At 38.6% G+C, this 13,813-nt stretch overlaps 1 protein-coding gene across 1 annotated transcript in view; it reads left to right on the plus strand.

Moving 5' to 3' along the window:
* Nucleotides 1–13,813, plus strand: part of nexmifb (neurite extension and migration factor b) — an 88,966-nt gene that overhangs the window by 5,005 nt on the left and 70,148 nt on the right. The window lies entirely within an intron of this gene.

Below are 13,813 nucleotides of genomic sequence, written 5' to 3' on the forward strand. Positions count from 1 at the left end.
GTGCAGAGGTTCAAAGAGTATGGAGGTGATGTAAACAAAAGCATCCGATGGTTGGAGAGAGGCAGAAAAATGCATCTGTAGCTGAAAGGCAAACTATGTTAATCTATTTAAAAAATAAAAAGCCCCCTTTTAGTAAATATGTGCGTAGAGGAAATCCTTAAGAGTGATGTAGTAAATTAGAGATCCATCAGTGCAATAATAGTTGTACTGATTGATCAGGAGAGACAGAGCAGTTCAGAAGGCACTTCCGTAGTTGTATTTCAACCCATCATCTCTGATGCCAAAACAAACATGGACTTACTCGGATTAGGATCTACCTCCTGTAAAAATAAAGAGGTGACTTCCTTTCTTTTTATTTTTTTTTTAGCTATTTAATTTATCGTAGCAGCTAGATGAGAGGGTTTCCGCCGTAACACGCCTCACAAGTCGAATCAGAGAGATTCCCGTGGAAGGCAGGAGCAAAAGCGCTTTGAGGATCGGAGGTTCTCCAAAAGAAGAGACGGGGACGATTTGGATGCTATTTCAACCCAAGGTCCAGCCTCGTTCCTGCGCCGTGCTCATAAATTAGTTCTGCTGGGATAATTAAAGCAATGCATCAGGATCCCAGCCATTAACAAATAAAAGTCCAATTAAAGTGGGGTCTTTTTAACCACTTTCTACAGTGTCTACTCCATCTCAATATGCAGGCTGGTGGCCTCTGGGAGCATGAGCGGGCAGCCTCGACATTCATAGCTCATTTCCTGGTTCCACATTAGGCCCCTTATATTGCAGATGGATAGATAATGCGAGATTTCCCCACTCCTGCTCGCCCTCTCTCGGGCCCTCCTTTAAATACGGGATTACTGAAACATATAGGCTGGGAAAGGCGGAAGAGCCCAAAGAGGTACAGACCTAATGCGATGGTCGCAGATGCTCTGGTGCGAGTGGTGCGATAGCGGCGTAGTCGCAACATGACTCAGAAAGCGAGGAAGCTATATGACAGGGCTGTATTTTAATTGGTTTCACACAGTGCGTTCATATGTATTGTTCCCCCTTTAATGGCACACATAGTGGCAATAACAGCTCGGGTTTTCATTATATAATAGCGCTAATAGATTCCCCTTGTCCGCAATGCCCCACGTTTAATTCGAACATGTTTTCTTTTTTCTTCCTTCTTCACGTCGGCACTGCTTCGTAGTCATCTTTCGCCGGACACGGATGTAAACGCTGGAACATAAGCTGGCTTGTTTTTGATTTTGAGGTCGGAAAGTCGGGGGTGGGCTGAAATGAAGGTGAAGAGGGAGCAAAACGGAGGACGGGGAGGAGACGCAGGGCAGTGGGAAGATCAGAGGAAGGGATGGGTGGACAGAGTGCAAAGAGACACACAGTAGTTACTGATGGTGGTGCGTCCTTCCAGCTGGAAGAAATAAACAGACAGAGTTGCATCTAATAGAGAGAGAAGCTCGCTGCGCCCTGGATGTTTCTCTGCACCTTTCATTTTCTAAATGCTGTTTTGTCTTTTTACCACTTAACAAGCCACCAGTGCCTCAGAAAAAAAAAAACCCCGGCTTTATTCATGTTGTACATAATTACCAGCTATTCGAGACAGGCTTGTTTTCTGCTCCAAACAATGCAGGAAATTTATGTACAAATAACAGACAGGCTATAGTTTTGTTATAAATCCCCACAGTTCTGTTTGTAAAATCTATCTCTTTGTTGGCGGCAGGCTAAGATCTGTTGTTGTGGTTCTGCTTTGTTTTTTTAAACGGTGCTGATCGGCTGATGGAGGGTTTTGATCGACATGGATAGCAGAGTGAGGTAGAGATCCTTTCTAAAATATTCGTCGACCTTGACATTTTACTCAATTTGAATGGGATTTTATGTGACGGATAAAAACATTAATTCTGAAGTGGAAAGAAAATCACGCATTGTTTTATTAGAAATGAATATCAAAACATTTTTTTTTCATGCTTTTAGTAAACACCTCTGGGTAAATCATTAGTGGAGTCACCTTTTGTTGCAAATGTAGCAGGCAGTCTATTCAGGTGTCTGTGCCATCTTTGCACATTTAGAGAATGAAACCCTTGCTTATCGTTGTTTACAAAATAACTCGAGCTCAATGAGATGCGGTTGAGACATCAGGTTTCAACCTTATCTTTGACTAGGCCGTTCTAATACACGAATAATGCTTTGATTTTAACACTTCTACTGCAGCTACGACTTTGATTGCAGTCGTCCTGACGTAAGGTGAACCACCACCTGGTGTCAAAAATTTTAAAGCCTATTGTGAGTTTTGTTTTCTGTCCGAGTTGAAGAAAAGCGTTCCCACAGCATGTTGCTGCCACTGTCATGTTTTACCACGAGGCTAGTATGTTAGCTTATCACCACATAGCATTTTAAATGCCTTTTCTTTTTCAGCCACAGCTTTTTTTCCTGTCAGATTTCTTGAGCTGTGGATCTTTGCAGCTACAATGAGAGCCTCAGCTGTTTGTCTTATTAATGCCTGGCTAGATGCATTTGTATTTAACGGCCTTTCGAAACAGCCATGTACATACTTCTCTTGGTGACATTAGATCCAATCGGGTGCACTGATTTGAGTCGTTAAGGTGTCTAAATACAAATGCAGCTTTTCAGATTTTTATTTGTGAAATATCTTGGACACCTGGTATATTTTTGTCCATTATTAGATATTCACAACTCTGTGTATCGGCTAAAATCGCAGTAAAACACGGCGAAGTCTGTGGCTTTAACGTTACAAAACGTGAAGAGGGTCCGGGCTCTGTAAGTGCGTTGAGCAGATGCAGTATTGTTCCTGTCATGCTTCAGTTTCATTTACCACGGCATGCCAGAGGCAAGAGCAAAACCACACACAACACATCTGAGAAGGAGTCAAACGTTTTTAAATATCGCAGAACGGAGAACGTGAACCGGATCGCATACATGAATCTCAAGTCGGCTCTGACCCCGATGTGCTGGATGATTCTGCTGATGATACAACAGCATGACTGCTATTCCACTACGAGTAATAATTATAATCATTCACAGCTAGTGGTCCTTGTCACAGGAGTGGGGCACACAATGGAAATAATAATTAGGACTTCTCATTTCAGATGCATCACAGGAGAGTGTATGAAGTGTGCACTGCGGCTGCTTGACTTCCACAACGTACAGCTGTGTGTCTGGTCGTCGGCTTCCCGGCGTGTGTCAACCTCGGCTCCGGCACGCCTCACTGGGAATTTTATGCAAGCTGTTGGTTTTACTCGGGCATTACGTCTGACAACACACACGGCATATTTTACATTATGACACTGACCCAGTCCTAGCTGTCATAAACAAGTAGCTAATTGTAGCATAAAGAGCCATAAAGTGCGTGGAAGGGGCCAGGATCTGGAAGTGACATTTATTCCAGGCTCAAGCCCTGACAGCAGCGTTCAGTGACGTGCGGAGTCTCTTGTCATGCGCAAATAGACATATTTCAACACACTATCTCTCTCTCTCTCTCTCTCTCTCTCTTTCTACGCTCTTCTAACCCATTTCCCCCAGTCATCATTCAACAACACTGTCAGAGTACAGCCTGCATATATCAGAGCTGAGCCGGTAAAATGCCCGACACAACGAGTCAAATGCACACCTCTGGGTAGCCGCTGCTGATAAAAGAGCTAATTTATCATTTAGTCACACAAAACCCTCCACATTCTGAATAATGCTGTGTACTTTTTTTTTTGAGCTGGGTTTCTGATCTTGCTGAATAATTCCAGTCTTTCTGTTTGTTGTAGAAGTTATGAAGTATATGTTATCTCTAAAATAGGAAATAAAAAAAAGGTAAAAATGATTAAAAAAACAGTAGATGAAACATGACAGGCATCTCACCGCTTTGTTTTTTTTTAATTAGGGTTCTTCAGACCTTTACCGCTTTTGGTCTTAACTTAATTTCAATCGCTGTTATTAGTGTTTATATTTTAGCAAATTTTTAGCTAGTGGGCTTTAATTAAAGGGAAAATGTGCTGTTTGGTTGCTTCGTGCCAAAAAAAGGTTGAGGTCAGTTTATCGTTTACTTGTTAAATTGAGAGATAACCTGTAGCTTTTGTTTTAGAGGAAAAAACAAATAAAAGTAACAAATAAAAAAACATTTACGCTAAATTAAGAGCTGTGTCTTAAATTGATTTTTTTAAGTGTTGGATCCTTGTTGCAGAGAACTTAACAACAAACAGATAATTGCAAACTCTCCAATTAATTTTGACAAAAACATGCTGCAAGCAATGCTTCTACATTAGCCGTTCATTGAGGTTTCATATTGGTCTCACGTCCTTTAAGACGTTTTGCGAGTAGAATTTTTAAAGGCTGTATGTTGTAGGTTAAATTGGCACTACCTCCCTGCACACTGCTGGTCAGCTGGCTGAAGGCATAACAGTTTCACTGTCAAGGAGACTCCTAATTTAAAGCGATACTGTTTCGACAACCTTTGACCTCGTTTCAGAGCTCCAGAGTAACTTCTCACGATGCTGTGCCTGTATTTTCCGGTAATCTGCACCAGCACTAAATTGAAGGGAACCTAAAACTGACAAAGTCTGGTTACTAATATGACATCTTTAAAAAGCAGTTATTGTAACATATAATTTCTTATGGAGATTGACAGTAAAGTAACGGTAACAGAAATAAAGGCGCACAGGGGGCTGGTTTTATTAGATTTGTTTCACAAACAAGAATTGGCAAAGGCATAAATTATTTTAAACAGGAACTTGCACAGTAACAATGTACAAGTGTTTTATGTACAAATACGCATTACACTACCACAATGCAGTTCGATTTAGTTTTATTTATATGCTGCGATTTTATTTAAAGTGTACAATAAACTAAAATGAAAAAAAATTAACTGAAGAAAATGTAAAACGATGCAAAGTTTTTTGCAAATTAATAAAAATCATCTTTCCTCCACATGGAGGCAAAGTATAATAATTTGTGTTCACTTGCCGACTCACTCAACCAATAAGTAATGAAGCAGTGAAAACTTCCATGCAACAAAATCAACTTTCTGTAACCGAGCAGGAAGCAGAATTATGTATTTGTTTTAATTTTGAGCAAGAGTTAGTGCTCTTACTCACCGTTAAGTTAATAACAATTGATTCAGTGATGAGAAATACGAATATAAAAAGAAGTGAATAAAAAAACCAAAAACATCCAGAAATATTTAAAACATTGCCTGCAAATAGTGAACATAAAACTGCACATTTGTTCACACTGTTTAAACCACACACTAACACCAATAACTTTCCTTAAGAATATAATATTACTACAAATAAACAGGGTGAGTTAAACTGTGTTTAACAGAGGAAGCTCTAAAATCTTCATTTCCTTTTTTGGTTTTCTTGTCACAACTTTTGCTCTTACTCTTCCCAAACAGTAGGGGCCGCCTCTGAGAAAACGTAGCTTTAATTTTATCCATCACAATTTTTTTTGGTGCATGTTACGATATCTGTCTCCGATTAAAGCTATTCTCATCACATTGTAATGTATTCGCATGTCTGTGTATGAATCGGTGAATCTTCACATACCAAATTTGCTCCAATGTTCTGGCCATTGGACATATTATCTGGCTGCGTTACCTCTGCAGACATTTGTAACTTTCTTAGTAGAGCAAGGAATATTTACAGGCAGCACTTGATTTCAATATTTATCCTTTGGTATATCTGTTTTGTTAAATTTCCACATGCCACAATTTTAGTTTAAACACTTATCCGTCTAGATGATCAGAGCCAATCAAAGGTAATCAGCCCCCTTTGTTTACCTTTAACTGGCATTGATGTTTTGCTATAAGTTTCAGAGGAAAAAAGTTTAATTAACAAAGGAACAGATATCACATTGAATAATGAAGATGGTTGCTCTCAAGGGAATTTTAGTTGCATTGGATTGCAAGCCGTTTTAAATGAAAGCAGCTGGATAACAGAGTTATTGTTTCACGTTTTTGTGTAAATAATGTGAAATTGTGACATTTATCAAACTGCTAGAATCTAACTCGTTCTACTTATCAAACATATCCTTTTAATATGTTTAGCTGTGCTGTGTAAAATCGCCGGCTCTGATTTTTCTCACTCTGTTGACCAAAAACTACACTTAATATGTTCAGACAAGAAAAATAAAACGCATTTCATTTGACAAACGACATGAGAGTTTGTGTCCTGGGAGAACCAGCCTCACATATTACAACTAAACTAAAATATTAATAATAAAAAAAAAACAACAACCCAAAAAACATATTTCATCTTTGCAAGCGACATGAAAGTCTGTGTCTTGGGAGAATCAGCATCACATATTGCAACGACACAAAATGATCTGGTGTGGCCTTAGCTTTTAATTACATTCTGTACAAGAAGAAGAAGGCAAACAACAAGTTACATAAGTTTGGTACTGTAAAATTCTGATGCAAAAAGAAGCTTACATTAACTCAGTAAAAACAGATAAATCCCATAATAATATCAAAACAAATAACATCAGGTCATGAGTATTACATTTATACTTTTACCAAGTTGTGCTTTACTTGCATCAAGGCTCAAATGTGTGAATGGAAGTTATAAAATACATCATTAAATTAATTTGGGACAAACAACAAACTCTGCTCTTAATTCTAAGCCGAACTCAAATGAAGCAATTTGTCTGGGAATTTCCTGAAAACAGAAATTAATGGGTTTCTGAATTGTGTGAAGCTTTAATAATTTTTTTTTTAAAATGTTGCAAATTTACCAAAATAAATGAATGTAATCTGAAGTTGATGAAAGATGGAAAATCGTGAAATACTTTAAAGGTGGCTTTCATTAAAACTTTGAAATTTGAATGATTAAATTAAAAGTTTTTGAAGACCAGATATTTTCTGATACATTTATTGATATGGATTTAGAAGTTAAACCAACTAAAACTATCACAGGCATTAAAGGTTGCAAATTTTTAGAATGTGTATGTGGCTCTAGATCCAGATTTCTCATTCTGTGTCTTACATTTTATTTGGCCACATGTTACATATGTAATTCATTAATTTTATCTCTTTTTTCCTTGTTTGTTTTTTGAGAAAAGTACTTGTGACTTTTACTTCCTTTTAATTGTAGTTCTGCCATGAAAAACCCGTGATTCAGAGTAGCAAACATCCTTATTGAAAGGGATTTGTTTCCTGGCATTCAGACTTCACTGTGAATCATTGAAATAACTGTATTCTTAACAGGTTCATTTAAGCTTTTCTAAGGAATTATAACCAAAGGGTTCTTGGTATTTTATTTTTTTCCCAAAGTATCTTTATTGGAATTTTATCAGTTTAGACAAACAGCTTTGAACATTCAGCAAAGTATGACAGCAGTAGCAATATAAATCCTGTTTGCCCTTTACTACATATGTAATCTTTTCCAGAGGGAGGGCAGGTAACATCTGCTGCAGCCATTGGTTGGGCTCTTGGTATTTAGTATGTTTCAATACTAACTACTTTATCATGAAAGAGTAAACATTGCAGCTTGTTTTATAGTTTCTTTGAAGGTGTTGAAGTTGGGTTACACAGACCAGCAATTGAGCCACTCAAGTTTTTCAGTAATTGATTTGGGTCTTAAATATAAATCCTTGGTCTCACAGCCTGAAACTTGCAGGACATTTGTTTGAAATGCTGCAAAACGCCGTTGTTGTTCTGTATTACTTTGAGAGTCTTGGTATTAATATCGAGGTTGACTGCTGATAGATTCACTTTCCTTCTTCAACATTCAGCTTATGATGAAGAAAAACCCAAATATGTTGTGATGCCCTGTCCTATGTCACATCTTACTCTGCTTAAATCCCCAATATTGCATCTCATCAAATCAGATCATAAAAGTAATTTGTCTATTGGATTTTCTATTGGATGTTTGCATTTATTGAGCAAAATGAAGTTCAATCAATAAATTTAATTTCTTATATATATATATATATATATATATATATATATATATATATATATATACATAATCTGCGTTGACGAGTGTATGACCTCATATTCTGGATATTAACATGCAGCAAAAAAAATACGATTTTCTTTTTTTTTGTTTTAAGAACTATTCATCACAACTTCTTGCTCCTCTTGACTAAAGTTGTGAAGATGATACTGGGTCAAATGGATCGATCCAACTCGGGTTGTGCTTTGCGTTTGACCCAGCATAGCAGGTGAGGATTTAACCACACAAAAAAGAAAACTGATTAAAGTGACTAATGTGTCATCGAGGCTACCACACGGTGGGTTGAGAAAGAAAATCTTTCAGCGATGCAGAAGTGTTAACAACTGCTCCACTGTGAAACTGCTGGGAAACCAATTTATAAGAGCTCGACCATTTCACTCTCAAGAAGGCCATCAGATATTCAGCCACAGTTTTAATAGAAGATCTTTTATTTTTAGTTTATCCCTTTATCAAATGGCACCTCGTCAAATCCTCCTTGTGGTAATTCACTCCCCCATTTTGCACCGCTGCATTGCTCTTTCATCCGATCCACTTTGTATGTTTAAGCAAACTAATTTAACTCTGTATACATTACCTACAAGATATCAATTGATTTTAGTTAAGAGAAATTTAGAAAAGTATGTTCTTGAATTTGGAATATAAACGATCGAATTTGATGTGTAATTTAATTAAATTGTGTGTTATTTAAAAACTTGACACTCCAACATACCTACCAGTTGTAATATTCTGCTACTTTTTTCCATGAAGTACTTTCTTTCAAAGTATTTGAATGGGGTTTTCACCTTGCAGCTGAAGACCCCATTTTTTATCTGATAGTTATGAAACCACCAAAGGAATAAAATGTGACGGGTAAAATAAAAAACTTATTAAAGATTAAGCGTTTTATCTTAAAAAGTTCATTTTTCATTTATAAGACTGTATAAAATTTCCTGTCTGTATTCACTTTATGACCAGGTGTTTTGAGTTGTGTATGTAACTTGTACATACACAACTCATGTACAACATTAGCACAAGGACGAATGTTTTATAAAATGAACAAATGCATTCTTTAGTCTGATCTAGAGTCAATACCACAACCCACTGATGTTATTATACAGCAGCTTTTTACCATCTTATCATTTCTTAAATCAGCCTGTGGAAATGGTTCAGTGAGCTCTGATTGTGTCATTATATTAATCAAAATGGCTACCAGGATGATGAGGCAAGTTTTTTTTTAATGAAACTGACTTTTTAACATGTTTTTGACCAACATTTGGTTCAAACTAAACAACCTATGTGACAACAGTTATGCCCCAGTTCAGAAAATGGGTTTTCAGAACAACAATCAGTTTTGAGTGCAGAGAAAATGGTAACGTTGCTTAGACGCTACTGTAGCTAACCCTCCTTACATTTTTTTGTAGTCAATTATCACAGCCATAAATTACTTTGGCACCTGCTTCATGAGCAGTTTTTAATATTTTAATTGCTTATTTGTTTTATTCTGTGACGGGTTGGTGTCCTGTCCAGGGTGCAGCCCTGCTCTCACCCATTGACCGCTGGAGACTTGACAGAAGCTCCCCCGCTACCCTTCAAGGTCAGATAATGGACAGATAAATGGATTTTTGTTTACTGTCTTTAAATAAATAGTTTTTACATGGTTGAAGAATGCAGCCGAACATATATTTAAAGCTCAGAAAATGTAGCCCGAGTGAAAGCAGATCTCCCACTAACCCACATTAAATGTATCGCTGTAGCTGCTCCCTCTCTGTGTCAGGACTCGGGCTGATACTTACTGAGAGCAGTCTGTCTCGCTCATTCAACACCGTTAGTCTTTGACTGACTGCAGCGGCTCACACAATTACAGAGCTGCAGTTCACTTAAAACAGGCAGGAGAAAAGAAAATGTACAGTCTATTAGCTGAGAATTGTGGCCCTGTCCACACGAACAAGGGTACTTTACAAAATGAAAATGTTCTGCTCCGCTTACACTGGAGATGCACTGGTCAGGCTTTTTCTCATCAACGCTGATTTCCTGTTTTTTTCCTCTGAAGTTTTACCTGTTATTTTTTCTGAATTTGGCCAATTGTGTCTTTTTTTTCTTAAGCGCTGTAGCACATGAAAGATGATGTGTTGTAGTCTCTTTGATTAAAAAAGGTAGACATTGCAAAATATTTCAATTTATTCATCAAATAATGTGACTTTAAACTTTTTTTTTTTATCTTAATTGACCTTATATTCACACAGCTGAAACATAATCTTGTTTTGGAGCACTCCGTATTTTTAACAGTGAGCTGAAATACGGTGACATTCATGCAGTCCTGTGATGCTACGATGTTGCATCTGAAATAAACTCTGGGAATCTCTCCCAGAGCTGCACCAGCTGAAAATAAACATTTTTAGAAAGGCATTGTTATTATCGCATTTTCCGCACTATAAGGTGCACCTAAAAACCTTCAATTTCCTCAAAAGCCGACAGTGCGCCTTATAATCCGGTGCGCCTTATATATGGACCAATATTGAGCCACAACAGGTCTAGCAACTACGGTAAGCAGCCGCCGACTTCATTTTCGCCCGTAGAAGAAGTATACGGTGCATGCTGGGATAGTTGTCAGAACGCTGGTTTGTTAATAAAGTTTGACTGACCTATCTACCTATGTATCTACCCATAGGGGGTTGGGGGTGGAAGAGAGACAGAGACTGCGGCAGCAGCGTGTCGGTTGGTTTGTGTTACCCAGAAAGCAGTTGTGCACAATATCGCAACACCAACACAGCGAGTGAAACAATGACTGGGGCAGCCTACTATGTAAAGCACTCAGGGACCACTTCTTAATAAATTGCGTCCCGTATAGGTTCAATACGGGACGGGGTGGGGGGCAACCCTTAGTGTAGCGTCTATTCTTTGCGCCTTATAATGCGGGTTGCCTTATATATAAAAAAAGTTTTAAAATAGGCCATTCATTGAAGATGCGCCTTACAATCCGGTGCACATTATAGTGCGGAAAATACGGTATGTCTCATAAATTATCGACAAACAATGGAAATTATTATTATAATTTGCACGTACTGCACATGTAAAATCAAGTTTTTAATTTAGCTTTTGGAAACACTTTACGAAGGGGAAATGTTTTACAACTCTGTTTGTGATTCACACTTTTGGATTGTATATTTTAAGATTATTGGAATTTATTTCATAGAGTAATTTAGCATGTACCCACTGAGTTTCTGTGATGGAAACAAGAAAAAGTAAGTTGTATGGCTAATTTCACTTTTTCATGACTTTTTCCTTTAATCTTGGAATGTAGCTGAAAAAAATTGCTGTGAGGAAAGAAGTAAAAATAGTCAAAGAAGAAACAAGCTACATTTAATTAGCTAGAATTGTATTTTAAACCCACCCTTACTTTAGTCATTCTTAGTGTCTTCTTCTGTTGAATTTCGACTGACTATGTACAAATTATCGCCCCCTGCTGGCAGATCAAAGATGGTACTTTTTTGTATAGAATCAAATGTGTAGATGCTGAAACATCATTTTTTATTTTATTTTTTAAAGACATGTTGGGGCTTAAAAGAATCATATTCTAATGGTAGAATTTATATAATGTTCCTTGTTATAGATAATTCATATTTACCTTAAAGCAATTTGTTTATGTTCCTGTATTTAGGATAAAGTTTGTATTTCACAAATTGTATTTTTAAAGGACAAGGATAAGTACATTCACTTATTCTAGCATACATAAAAAAAAAACACAGAATTTGCTTAACGAGGACTCTTTTTTAATAAAGAATAGCTTCTGTAATCGTCTTCTCCGGTGTGAACATTTTTTCCCTCTTTTTGTTGCTTCTGTCACTGATCTGTCTCCGTCTAGTGGGCTAAATACATTGGGAGCCTCACAACAACAGGTATCTTCCTTTTGCATTCAAATTGTGTTATGTAGAACTTACAGTCCTTTGATATCTGTCTCAGAGGTGTGCGAGCAAAGATGCTGGTGCATGAGCACAATGCGCATTCCTGTCTTTTGTGTGTGCACTATTTTGGATTTGCTGATGGTTTATTTATGCTGGCGATTCCGTTGAGACAAACTCTTTGTAAGGGTAGAGGCAGCCATAGGAGGATCTAATAGGTTTAAAAACTGCTATCAAAGATGTATGCTGCTGCAGTGTTTTGGCTCAAGTGATGAGGCCTCTGGAGAGAGTGGGGGAATCTGTGTCTCTTTTGTAGGATGTGTTTGTGTGCGTAGATGCAAACGCAAGCTCAGTTTTAGGGAGGAGAAAAAAAAGAACCTCTCGGTTCTGAATGTTAGTCTTTTGCTCCCTTCTTCCTGGACCTAGTGACCTGACGGGAAAATTAGCGTTAACAGTCCCTGTGTCTTTGTTACGCTCTTACAAATCTACCCGCAACCACTGAGGCTCCACAATGAGTGCAGTGACAGCGTGCCAAGCATTCACAAACCCCAGTGTGTAGTCTACGTACGCGTTTTCGCCCCCCTGAGCTTCTTACGTGGGCTCAGAAGTTTGTTTTTCTGTACGGGGAGCGAGTCAATCCGGGTTTATATTATAATAAAATTCTTTATGTGGTTTTCAATATGCACTGCACAAAATGCTAACGAGCAAACGCGGTTATTTGGATAACACGGTGCCCACAAGGAACACATGTTGAGAGGACAAAAGGCTTCATTGTTCGGAGGGAAGCAAAAGAAGTTAAAAAAAAACACACACGCAAAATTGTAATAATTTACACTTTGACTTCATCTCTGGGGGCTTTACGAAATGTTAATTTAGGCCTCCCATTATAAAATGTATTTAAGTGAGACTAAGAATTAATTCCATTAATCTTCCAGGCAGCTGGGGCTTCTGTATCCGTCGAGACAGTTTTCTGCTCCCTCCTGAGACCTGTGGGTTTTCCCTTCACTTTTAAAATCAATTACCTCTCTGCCTCCCTCGCCACTCCAACTCTCTAAGCGCTCTTGTCATATTCTTCATTAGAAAACCTGAGCACTTCACCTATAGCTTACAATGAACACCTCATCCAGAACTCGATGTGTTTTTAAGTGTTCTTCGAGTGCCTCGCTCTGATTTATTAACATGTCTTACACAGGTGCCGGCCCCGGCCTGTGCAGTCTCTGATATAAATAAGAGGACGGTCTGCTCCCGGTTTTTACCTGTTAGCCCATGACGAAGGCTCCGAGAAGTGGCCGCCGCCCCTGGGAGGGGATCATGTTATTCTCCCTCGCGCGCCATCTCACAAACATCTCAGGGCGCTAACTGAGGGGAATAAGCACGGACGGGCTTGACGGCTGCTTCCTATTTTAGTCGTCGGCAGGTAGGCGGATGAGTTGAACTGTGGAGGATCTCTGTGCAGCGAAGTCTTCGTCTAATTAGTTTGTCTAATTATGTCTTTGTGCTGGAAATTTCTCAAATTAGTGGTATCGTGCAGAATGTGAGTGTGCTCATTATGGTTGTCATGAGAATTGTTGCGGCACTTTGAGTAGAGAAGAAAGAGGGTGGAGGGGTGGGGGGAGGCGGGAGCGAAGGGGTGTCACTGGACCCGAAAGATCCCCCACCATTGTAGAAATGGCTTTATCAAAAACAAATATCTTGACTCAGGGAGACACAGCGCCCAGATTCTCCCTAAAAATTCACCGAGAAGATGTTACTTTAGACAGCAAAACACCCTGTTCCCTTCCCTGCGCATGGGCTGCAGCTATTTCTGGCAGACCATGAAAAAGGTCTCCTTTGATTTGCCGTTGTGTGTCAGCTGTGAGATCGTCACAGCATCTGGGATTTAGGTGTCTCACAAGCAGGCACTCTTTGGCTCCTTGCAAGGTGCTGCAGCGTCACTCTCATTTCTTGAGCCTCGAATATCACTCCTGTATGGAGACGATAGCGTTTCTGTGGCAT

This window comes from Poecilia reticulata, chromosome 10 (genome assembly GCF_904066995.2).
Source record: "Poecilia reticulata chromosome 10, P_reticulata-male-v2, whole genome shotgun sequence".
Lineage (NCBI taxonomy): Eukaryota > Metazoa > Chordata > Actinopteri > Cyprinodontiformes > Poeciliidae > Poecilia > Poecilia reticulata.